Source organism: Dermacentor variabilis, chromosome 2 (genome assembly GCF_050947875.1).
Source record: "Dermacentor variabilis isolate Ectoservices chromosome 2, ASM5094787v1, whole genome shotgun sequence".
NCBI classification, from domain to species: domain Eukaryota; kingdom Metazoa; phylum Arthropoda; class Arachnida; order Ixodida; family Ixodidae; genus Dermacentor; species Dermacentor variabilis.
Genome location: NC_134569.1, coordinates 119,398,370 through 119,410,586, shown reverse-complemented (window position 1 = coordinate 119,410,586; position 12,217 = coordinate 119,398,370). Strand labels below are relative to the sequence as shown.

The window sequence follows — 12,217 nt, the reverse complement described above, 5'->3', positions numbered from 1 at the left end:
AAATGTGCATTATTTATGTGCGATGTACTGCTGCTACTGGGCGGGATAAGGAACCTCTGTCAGGCACTCATCTCCTTTGGTTCCTGCGTCATCTTGCCATTTTATGCAGTTGAAATAACTAAATTATAATTAAAATAATGTTTCGGGTCCCGTGGTTCACCACGTGTGATAGATGAAGAGGTCTATGTCTGTTAAATATAAATATAACTGACTGGCGCATTTCCAGCCAATTTCACTTATGGTAATAGTCAATCGCTATATATATATATATATATATATATATATATATATATATATATATATATATATATATATATATATATATATATATATATATATATAGAGAGAGAGAGAGAGAGAGAGAGAGAGAGAGAGATCGTTTGCTGTTTGCCCCCCTCTCAAGAAATAGTTGGTACGCCACTGAACGAATATGAAATTCGCGACACAGCTGCCCCATAGCACTACTCTGATAGAGCTGAAAATGAAGCTCAGTATGTGAATTAATACATAAATGTATACTTAGCAAGGAACCAAAAACAGCGTGTGCTTTTGACGCCCGTCCCAACGCAGCAACCGAAATCGCCGCTTGCGCCAGCAAGGATTTCGTTAGTTTTCCGCGCGCCTCATAGATGGCACCGCGAGCGCTGTCGCCGGCAGCTTCGAAGCGGTCTCTCTTCACTCACGCGCGTCCCTTGCGATCGTGGCCTCGCGGAGAGGAAGAAAAACCTGAACGGCCCGGCGGCTCTATTATTCCCGTCTGAGCAGTCGTGGCAGGCGCTGTACGCCGTTTAGTCGCAGTGCACCGGTCTTCTGGAACGTTTCTACAGCGCTGTCATGGCTGTGCAGCTGATGCGGTTGTCCCGTGATCACTGAGCGACGGTCACTCTACGTGGGACAGTGTGTGCCGGCACTGGCAGTGTTAGCGCTTGCGTGCGTTTTCTGTTCGTGATTCGGAGAGTACCTTGTGCGGACGTCGAGCACGCCTGCTTTGCAGCTCTGCGTTCGCAAGCCACCGACCGAGCCAGGGTTTTACACCGCACTGCACTTGGATTTCCGAGCCCGACTGGAGTAATTTTTGTGTGTGTTCACCGGAAATCAACGTCAGCGCTTCGCCTGTGTCTGGCTGTCGCGATCTTGCAGGTAAGCGTGGTGCTAGCCGTTGTAATGCTGTTGGTTTGTCGCAGGTGTCCATGTTTATTGGCGCTCTAGCTCTATAATTGCATGCTATACTTGAAGTTGTCCTTGGTATGTGGCAGTGAACGGTGGGCGTGAACTGAACAACTGAACTAGCGGCGAAAGGCTAGCGTTACCTGCCCTTTCGTTAGCAATGAGGCCATACGGCTGGTGTGGTGATGCCAATGGCGATGGCAGAACTTTAAATCTTCCCGGCGCTTTTTGAATTCCAGTCGCACGTAGAACAGTCTCGTTATTTTACGTTAGTTGACGTGGACTTCAGCGTAACGGGCCTGACTGCTCCTACGCAGAAAACTGCATGCGTTCGGTTTAGAATAAGAACAGTTGCTAGTTGCTTAAACCACCGGTCGCCTGCCGTCCATTGGTTTGAGCAGGGGAATGTTTCCGCACCTTCACGAACGTGTCCGTAGTTTCGCCGCCTGCATTAGCTAGTTTACAACTTGACTGTTCACGGCTGTTTCGACTTTTTGTTACATCGCCTGTTATTATTAGCATTAGCAGACTGGCATTTGCTAGCCGTAATTTGGGGGCATGGGACGTGTTGACGAAACAACCTCGTGTGGTGCACAGGCAAGATTTACCCTAGGACTAGCATAGCACGAACACACTCTGCTGTAACCGAAATAGTTTCAATGCGAATGTTAACGAGTTTTTTGCCTACGACTGTTGCATAGTAAGTTTTGGATTCTACTTTACAATATGATTTCCGCTTGCAATGAGACGTACTCCCTTCGCGGGTTTCGCACCTGCCGCGGTGCTTTGCCCCGCACCGACAGTTGAAATGCGCGGCCGGCTAGCCTTCTGCGATTTACTGCCTGGTCCAGCACTGGCGCAAAACAGTATAGGAAGCGCGCAGATAAGCAGCTAATCGGTCCTTGACCACTGTTCTCTTCCGCTTCGGAACAGGCGATGGGGGTGAGGGCTGGCCTGCACTTCACTTTCGCCTTTTCTTTTGAGCGCGTGGCACTCGCCGCTGCCTCGCGGGAGAGCGGCGAACACCGTAAAATATCGCCTCGCTGTAAATAAAGAGCTCCCCCGTGTGTACTGGTCAGGGAACCCCGCTGCAAGAACCTACAGCAGCTGACTATGAGTCATGGCTTGCTTGTCTCCGCCGGTTTGCGCGCCGCGGCGTCTGTGAGGCGATGTCTGCTACGCGTGCCGGATGAAGTTTACGAGCAGCTGCTGCTTCGTGCCGTTGCCGCCGGCCGCTGCAGCGGCGGGTTGTTTTTCGTCGAGCTGCGTTGCATATATATTCGCTGTACACCCCTATCGTTCCACCGGCCGTTCGTTCTTATTGCGCTGGTGTTGAGGCAGCTGCCGCCGCTGTCGTCGCTGGTCTCAAACTTTTTCCCCAACGTGGGGCAGGCACGCATCCAGCGCTGCTGCTGCTGCTGCCACATACCTTGGCTGGCTGCCTGCCGCCGACCTCGATTCATGCCGCTGGCGCTCCTGGCGTTTTCCTCGAGGCGTCCAGTGAATTTCAATACTCTGTGAGCCACGGCCGCTGTCCGTGGTGTACACACTCGTCCCTTCTATCTCGCTATCCTTGCTTTTCTTCGAGTCTCACTTTTTTTCTTTCCTATTTCTGTTGCGCAGGGGCCAATACGGTTCCCTTTACGCTCAGGCTTTTAGGCTGGCGTATGTAATGTATTGCTCAACGCTGCCGCTCGCGGCCTCCCCCTTCTCACCACCTTTCCTCTTTATTGGTTCGCTGCCGTTTCTTGATCAGAATCTTACCTCGGGTTCTTACCTATATATATTTTTTATTTGCTGCTCAAGCTAGATTTAGTATGCTGCCGATGTCCTGTCATTGTTTCGTGAAACTTGAGCCGCGTTAAGAAGGCAGATTAAAAAAAAGAAACGAAGCTTTCAGAAGCCGGAAAATACGTAACGTCCTTAGGTTGTGTTATGATCAGCGACCGCTTTTCATTTTTCTGTACGCTCTGTTCTTCCTTTATGTCGCAATAAAGAAAACATGGTCGCTGCCGCAACGGACACAGCTTTGAATTAGCAGAAATGCCACAGAACGTTTTTCACGGAAAATCTATTGTGCGGTGATAGACAAAGCTCCTGTATAAAGGTGCTGTTTATTGATACACTGGAAACCATTGTATCAGCTCGTCTTACTTGCGTATATATGCTGTCAGCCAGCGATCTCTCGACAGCTCTCCCGTTTCTTGCAAAACCCACGCAACGGGTGCACATTCGATGCCTTGTTCTGCCTGCGCACCTCTGTGCGCACTACGTTATTTGAAGCCCGCTGTTCTGATGGACATTCGCAAGTCCGGACACGCCTGGGCAAGCAAGGCTGCGTCTGCGAAAAGGGTTGTCCACAATAGGCCCGCGAGCTCGGGGAACTTCTAAAAAGCTGCGGTGCTTTGTCTATTGTGTTCCTTTCTTTGTGCGACAGACGCCTTGTCTACTTCGCTGGGCGATGTCCAGAACCTCTGACGTACAGGTATACGTCGTACAGTGTCGGGAAGCCTCTCAGTCTTGGGATGGAGTTGCGCACAAACATGTGTTTGACGTAGCATCCGGTCAGCGCCACCTGATCAAACTCGGTGCCATGGACTGTGCAGCAGTTGCTAGTCCGTCCGCTGATGGTAGTGACAGTGATGCGCTCATTTTTTATTTCCTTTTCTATTTCCTTCGCTGTCTTTGTGAAGCGGGTAACTTTCGGGGTGTCGATTGTTGCAGGAACATTATTAAAACCGGTAGCGTTACGCCCACCGCAGATTATTCGGTAAAACAGAGTACAACTTCACGATTGTCTTGTACCCACTGGAGATTTCGTGGGATGCAGTGATTATTGGGAAAAAGCTGCTTATGTGCCATTAAACTCAACTCAACTGATTATTGGGAAACAGTCTAACTCGAGAAAACAGGCGCCGCAATACCAAGGTGCCGAATCGGTCACTTACGAGCTAGTCTTTTTTTTTTTTTTTTTTGAAGTATTATTAGCTGAGGTATACGTAAGATAAAAATGCCTGAGATTGAGCATACCTTCGGGAAACAAGCAGCATTCATCGGAGTCAAATCAATCAGTCAATAAAACTTTATTCACCTCAAGAAAATATAGGGGGTGGGGGAAGATAAACATCTGGCGCTTGCTGCGCAAACGACGACCGAAAAGACGCAGCAGCGTTTGTTTTATTCTTCTCTAGTGCCGCTTTACACACGTGTTGCGTGCTCCACAAAGTGGCAACTACTCGACGATGAAGGGGGAAACAAACATAGTGTGTCAGAGGGCTGATTACTACAGTGTCTTCTTCCTTCTCACTTCATTGTTTTTTTCAGCGTTCTTGGTCATATCGAATCACACGTGCAGCGAAAAAAAAAAAACAGTATAATACAGTGGCTTTCAGCGTTTTGCATGTGGCACCTTGTAGATGCCGCGTTTTACCCCACGCTCCTTCGCGCGGGCGAACTGCGTACTAAGCAGTGAGCACCTAAGCGGACACGATGCCGATGTGTGTTGCTGGTTAGCGTCACGTGCTGTGAAAACTTCCTCGAAAGATGCAGCTGTTTAATGAAACTCAATAAAACTCACGGTCTTTTTTTTTTTTTTTCGCATCTAAAAAAAATGCACTCATATATGGACAAATGTGCATCTGTGTGTGCGTTCCAGGCACGAATATAGGTAACAACATACACTTCTTAGAAACGGCGTCACAGAAAGGCAAGAACACGGAATGACACTATACAAACACAAGCGTCGGACATACGCTACCTGTACAATTAACCGGGTAATGCAAATACGAGTGAAGTAATTGGCTTTGAAATGTCGAACCAAATACAGAATATTTCTTCATTCATTCGGTGAAAAGTGTGATAGAGTTAATTACAGTTCACTTGCGCCCTTCAGTTTCATGTCTTTTTGTTCGCCATTATTCCTGGCCATGGAGAGAGAGCGCATTCGCATTCAAAAGAAAATGATGAAATGTTACTTAAATTATAAATGAGTACTTAAAAAAAAGTATTTGGTCTGCAGGGTTGCCCACAACGGGTACTTTGCTCCAGTGTGTCAAAAACGCTGCTATCGCTCGGGCGTTTTCCGCGACAAAATCAGCATTTTTATGTATCGTACTTATCGTAAATAAGTTGTGATTTGTAATGCGACGTAATGTCACGCCGTTCAAAGTTGAATAGATAGTCAGAAGAGATAACTTCGGGAAGAGCATTGTTCCCCCGCTGCTATCTTTTCATCTTTCATGCGTCAGATGCAATCTGCTTCAGCCGGGAAACTTGTAAAAGGAGAACTATTGTGTCGAAGGTTAAGTGCATGGCTTGGATGATCGTTCTCGCGACTACATATGCATGTAGGTAGCGCGGTTTCTATATTCTAATGCAAGATCTCAAAGGAACGTCATTCGAAGGAGCTTATATTTATTTAAAACTGGGCCCTCGCTCTAATTTGGTGATGCAAACATGAGTAAATTAGCCCTTACACGTGTGCACTCAACTCCACATCTACGCAGCAACAACACGCCTCCTGCGCACGGCAGAATTATTCGAAACATTTGCTTAATAGCAGCACATTGAAGTTCTCGGGAGACGCTTCTTTTTACTCGCCCTTGGAGGTTCGTTGTCGCCATTCTGTACCTTAAACATCAGTCAATGTCAGACCCCTCCCCCCGTGCCCCAAGAAAGAAAAAGGCTGAAAGATATCGTGCCGTGCAGGCGATCTGTCTTCACGAGCAGCAAACTTCTGGCTCAATGAAATTTTAAAGTTCGTTCATACGCGCGCAATATTCGCACCGCCTTTCCGTGCCTCGCGCTCGGCGATTATCAACGACGCGCGTGCTTAGCCCCTACCCCCCCCCCCCCCCCACACACACACACACGTGCAGGGGATGCGACAGCGCGTCGGGTCCTTACGTCACAGCGGTGCTCGTGTTGTCGCTACGCGACACGAGTCGGCAACACTCCAAATGACGGTGTCTGAACAATGGCCCTTTGCGTTGGAGCTCCATTCCCGGCAAAGCGTTGATGAACGTCAACCAGCGCCACCGAGATACACATGAAATTTGTGCTGTGAACCGCGGCGTCACACAGTGGGCTGGCGGCCCATTCAGTCGGGTGGGAATGTCAAGAACGCGCTCTGTGTGAACGGTGAGCAGCGCCACGTCCTTGCTTTCGTCACGCCACGATTGGCAGTGGAAACCTCGATCAACTTTTTTTTTTTTTTTTTTTTTTTTGACGTCCCGGCTATATAAGAGCTCAGACTTCGCTGGCGGAACTACACACTATACGTATTTCCGACTCGTTCCCTCACCTATTTCATGACAAGCGCTTCAACATTTCAGTCTGTAATTGCAGTCGAAGTGCGCTATGGTGGCGCATTCCGTTTCGATTGCAGCGGACGCCGTTCGCAAAACATATTTGGGCGTCACGCGCCGAAGCCGCGTAGTGAATACGTCGGGAATACGTTCCATATATGGTTGCAGCATAGCGGTGCGATTAGACGCTGCCGCCGGGGAGAAAAACACAGGCGAGACATTTAAAATGACCAAGCCTGTCTTTTGGTCTGTTTTATGGGGCGGGTGGGTGGTCAATTAATCAAGACAGTTTGATTAATCTACGGGCAGTAAGGACGTCGCTATATATCTACGCCACCGCGGCAAACATCGGTCAAAATGAACGACAACGAAATCCACGTAGGCTTTCGAGAGCAGCGTATATACAGTGGACAGCGCTCTATAATTGAAGCCCGCTTCGCGTCACGCGAAGGACACGCCGATGTGCTGGAGTCCCCTGCCGTTTGTTCTCGGTCTGTGCAACTCTCGTCGTTCGCGCACGGTGACCCACTTTTCCCGCGGCTGACGTGTACACTCTCCCACGCAGGCGAAATTCAATCGAGCAGAGCGAGAAGGGGGGGGGAGGGGGGGGGGCGAGCACGCGGATGGCCGCGGCGCAAACAGAACACTGGTTGTGCAGAGAGAGAGAGAGGGTGCACCCGGTGGGTGCCCCCGCGGGTTCGACGATGTCACGTCTTCCGTCGGTTCGCCAACGCTTCAAGTCGTTTACCTGTCCGGGTATTCCCAGCGTCAAAACGTTTCCACGTTGGGCGTCCGCGAGACCCCGGGAGCTTGTCGAAAAGCTAGTTCTTTATATACGGCCCCGGATCGTTTTCGTCGTATAGCTTGTTGAAAGAGCAGCTGCGCGTTGCGTGCCCTTTGCGTGCCTGTGTCGCAGCTGCTTTCGGCAGCGCCTGGGCTTCGAGAGACAGTTGTGCTAGCGTGTAGGGGGGAAACCATTGTTTTGCATGACCCCTTCGGGTCGTTTTTGTCGGCCGCCTCCTCGACCTCGGCACGCAGCGTAGGCCCTGGCTCGTGGAACAAACGACGGTGGCGGCCGCTCTCTGGTCGTGCGCGCGCGCCTCCGCAGCTGACTGGCTTGGCAGCGGCTCCTATCTGGCCAGCGCGGGATTTTCCACGTCACTGCGTCCGTATCGCGCGGCGATTCACGAGCGGAGGGAGAGGGGCGTGCCTATTAGTTCATTGCGTATACAACATCTCCTATGGTGCAGATCTCGGCCGTATAGCGTTCGGGAAATGGCGCGTGTATTCATTGTGGCAGATCTGAATCGCGCGCTATAGACAAGCTGAGCGCAGGATTTTCTTTCCTGGTAGTAGTGCGAAGCTTTCCTCCCTGGATTGCGTTCTCTTTAATCACCGCCCATACCTTTCTTCCGTCTATTTCTTTATTTTAAGCTTGGACATTAGCGTTTCCGAAGCTGTGTGCCTTCCGTAAATGGTTACATTGCTCCATTTTGCCGACACATTTTTCCGTGGAATTTTCCATCCTTGAAAGGTTTGCCTTTTTGCCCTCTGTATTTCGGAAGCGTCCATCGCTCAGGCCCAATAGGCTGAGCGCGACATGCTGCGACACCGACTCGGACGATACATAGGACGTCGGTAGCGCGTCCTCCGAGTTTCCTCTCCGTTTTGTCACGCGGTAAACTCGACGTGTATCCTGGCGTATGCCTCTGCCAACCTCCTCACGGGCTGGAGGTTAGTGAGCATACGCCGTGAACACTCTCCCGGCCATGTGCGTTACCATGCTGTCGCTTTCTCAGAGGCAAAACGTGACATGGGGTCGGGTGGCTGAGCAGGGGGTGGGGGTGCCGGCACCTACAGCGGGCCACCACTGGCACACTCATCCGGTCGTCTACAGGGAACGGCGCCGATCCGCCACAAGGCGAGGCGAAATGGGCCAGCGGGCCAGCCGCCGATGAAGCTCGGCGGTTCGCGCGTGCGCCGCTTTTGTTCGACTTCCTTTTGTAAGGTGCTCTGTAATTAAGGCCGCATGCCCATAGCGGTGACGCCCACTCTTAGTTCTGCTACACGGATGTTCGATTCTTCTGTTGCGCCGCACGCGCGATTCGCTGCCGCTTTTAACATTCTTCAAGTGCCAACCTTTCGTCACTCGTCGCCGCACTCTTGGTGATACGGTTGTTCGGTAGCCGCTCTTAACGATGTTACCGAATTCGCTTGGTAAACTATGACTCCGTGGGTAGTTGTACAGGAACACCTGTTTGCATCCTTTATAAGCAAGCGACGCCTCAGTCTTTTAACTATGCATCACTGTAAACAAAAAAACACCCAGATGGGCATTTTTTGCTTGTCCTCTAGCGCATGCCCTTTTGTACATCTTTTTGCTCCCATTGAAAGGGCGTACGATAAAACTCCCATTGATGGGCATTATTTGGGCACACAACGGGGGTACCGTAATACGCCCACTTCACCCCCATTTGATTGGGAGGGAGGTACAATGGGAGTTTTGTGAAGGAATTAAAGGCATTTTAGTTTAGGTGCGGCAAGCACGTAGCGAAATGCTTGGTGGCGCGGGTCGCGCGCTTACGCAGCACCAGACGGAACACTGCAGGCCGAAATGTCGAACGCTGGCAATCAAGGCTCAAGGGAACTCGGCCGTCCGTGAGCTACCACCCGAGCAGGCGTCGCACCTGCTCGGAGCGAACGCCGGCGTCCGACACTTTGGCCTGCGGTATTCCGTCTGCTGCTGCATAGGCGCGGCGTACCGCCACGAAGCATTTCGCCGCGGGCTCGCCACACGTGGTCCAATGGCGAATGAACCAGTCACCGCACGTCTTCATTTCTTTCCTTTTGCTGATCACAGGCCCCCTCCTTGCAAAGCTTTTATACAGTCGTCCTAGCTTATCGGCAGTGCCTCCGAGGCCAGCAAACGCCTTCGAGAGCAGTTGCTACTTACTGAAAGGAAAAATGCACGAGACACACACTGACAGTGAAGAAAATTTATTAGACCTCAAATGTAAGAAACATAGTATGTTTACTTCCGGGCCCAAAAGAAAGCACATTTCTGCCCCAGTAAAACAATTTTCTGTATTTTAAAAAAGAACAATGTACATTGTAAGCATGCCAGTTACTAGTATTCTACATGTCCTAACACAATGAAATTAGTAAATGAAAGAAATGCTAAGAAATCTTACCTCGTTTCATACTGAACTGTAACTACAGAGCCATGTGTTTGAATTGTTACTTTGTACTGACACTCCACACTTTTGCACAGACTACATATTGAGCTTGCTTGACTAACAGTAAAACTTCATAATTCAACAACATAATTCTGAACTTAAACTTACAGCGCAAACACCTAAGACAGACCACAAAAGCCAGATACGACACACACTGGCGCTAACTGGCTTCTTTATTTCTTCATCGTCTATGCATATATAAACCCTAGGCCACACAACTGCACAGGCGCCCAGATTACATTACAGAGATCTACCAAATTATCACATATGCAAACGTAGCAAGTCAAATTCAGATGGGTGCAGGGACAAAGATATGTCATTGATGCAATTATCACCTTGACTTTTTATGTGGTAGGCTTCTAAGGCAAGCCGCACATGCTCATTCTTGCTTTTGCCAAGAATCGACGTGCCATCAAGTCGTGTCTCACAACTGTTGCAAGGGTTTATATGCGCAACAAGGTGCACTCCTCCATCTACATTTTTGTTTACTTTTTGCGCATGTTCCCTGCGTGGTACCTTAAACACATAAGGTCATCTATCAACTCAAGACAGTTGCTTGCAGGCAGAGTGTTCCTTTGGCATTTTCTGCGCCGAACAAGCTTTTAGAGCTATGCTTCCACATCTGCAGAGAGAGCAGAGGAGGATGCCAAATTCGGCATGCTGCTTTATACGTGTCGCGCGCTGTCGGCGTGGTTTATACCATTCCACTCTCATGTGGTAAGACATAGCTTGGCTAGATAGGGCATTGCGTCAATGAACGACTCGAGGAACATGCGCAAAAGTAAACAGAAATGTAGATAGAGGAGCGCACCTTGGTGCGCATATAAACTCTTGCACAATTGTGAGGCACAACTTGATGGGACGTCAATTCTTGGCAAAAGCAAGAATGAGCATGCGTGGATTGCCTTAGAGGCCTACCACATAAAAAGGCAAGGCGATAATTGCATCAGTGAGATATCTTTGTCCCTGCACCCATGTGAATTTGACTTCCTACGTTTGTGTACGTGATAATTTGGCAGATCTCTGTAATGTAATCTGAGTGCCTGCGCGGTTGTGTGGCCTAGGGTTTATATTGCATCGACAACGAAGAAATAAAGAAGTTAGCGCCAGTGTGTGTCGTATCTTCCTTTTGTGGTCCGTCTTAGGTGTTTGTGCTGTAAGTTTAAGTTGCTTGAATAAGCCATTCCAAATTAACAGTCGCTTGTATAATGAGGCCGATCAGCGACATTTTGCATGGACTAGCACACAAATATGATAAATGTCAAAGTACTAAATTAAGAAATTGGGACTCATCACACAAACAAGCTACATAATTTAGTGTAGTTATTGGGATGTATTTCAGAGCAAGCTATTAAAAATTATCGTATTTTACGAACCAGAACCCACCTTCTGATCATGAGACATGCCGTAGCAAGTAACCCCAGATTAATTTGGACAACCTGAGGTTCTTTAACATGCACCTAAGCCTAAGTACACGGGTGCTTTTGCATTTCGCTCCCACTGAAATGTGGTTTTGTTTGAGACTAGATTTGCGAAACTTCCAAACAGGATCCCCCCTATATTTTTACAGTGGGCGCTCTTTAAATGGAGCCTCAAGGGGCCAGGGAAATTGGTTCCATTTACCAGGTGTTCTATTTCTGAGAGACATTCCAGAGAGCCAACCAACTACCAGGATGGTGTCCTGTTTAAGCGGCAGTTTCGCTTAAGCGATTTTTGTTTATCGAGATTCCACTGTAGACCATAATAGTGGATGAGTTGTGTTCTGCATGGACACTTTGGCATGGCTACAATGTTTAGTTGAATATTGTGCAAGCAGCAACATTTCACTGTACCCAGTGCAATATATAAAGCCAGCAATGTAACATGTTGCAAATGCAGCCACGAACAAGTACCTTCCCTGATCATATCTAATAGCAGCATCTTTAGACGAAATTAGTCATGCTTTCTCACGTTTAAGTGCCTTGCTTTCAGAAATCAAATCCTCCTTATCACATTGGCCTCAAATTGTGTCATCCCCCGAGCTGAGGTCATTTGGGATTGCATTTAATTGCACTTCAAATAGTATATTGGTCTTATTTAAAAAGCACATGGCATCACAGTCACCACCTAGACATAAAATTGAGGCTGCAACGCAGTAGCAGACATTCTGAGGTAGAAGTGTAACTATTCTTTAAGTGGGATGCATACTCAAAACACTGCAATGCAATTTCAGACAGGGCTGATAGTATAGCAACCAGGACGGATTTAACGGACATAAAGGAGCAAAATTGTGTGAGCTTCGAATTATTATTCTCCCTGAGGATCCATGCTGTCCAATTATAAAATGGGGATCAAAATAAAGTAATTGGATAGCAAACCTGCATTTCATTAAGTAAATAAATTACTGTTCATGCTACTTTCCAGGGTGCACACTACCTTCTCTTTGAATGTGAATTTGTTACCTTGCCATGGGTTGCCAAATGTATAGGTGTATTGTTGGTCGAGGGTGGTGGAACGGATATAGGTCTC

The 12,217-nt window shown here is 48.5% G+C and overlaps 1 protein-coding gene across 1 annotated transcript in view; it reads left to right on the top strand.

Moving 5' to 3' along the window:
• Positions 1–685: 685 nt before the first annotated feature.
• Positions 686–12,217, top strand: part of Drak (Death-associated protein kinase related) — a 260,250-nt gene continuing 248,718 nt past the window's right edge. Inside the window, exon 1 of the mRNA XM_075681843.1 lies at positions 686–1,140. The gene's annotated coding sequence lies outside the window, so the exon portion shown is untranslated. The remainder of the gene's footprint in view (positions 1,141–12,217) is intronic.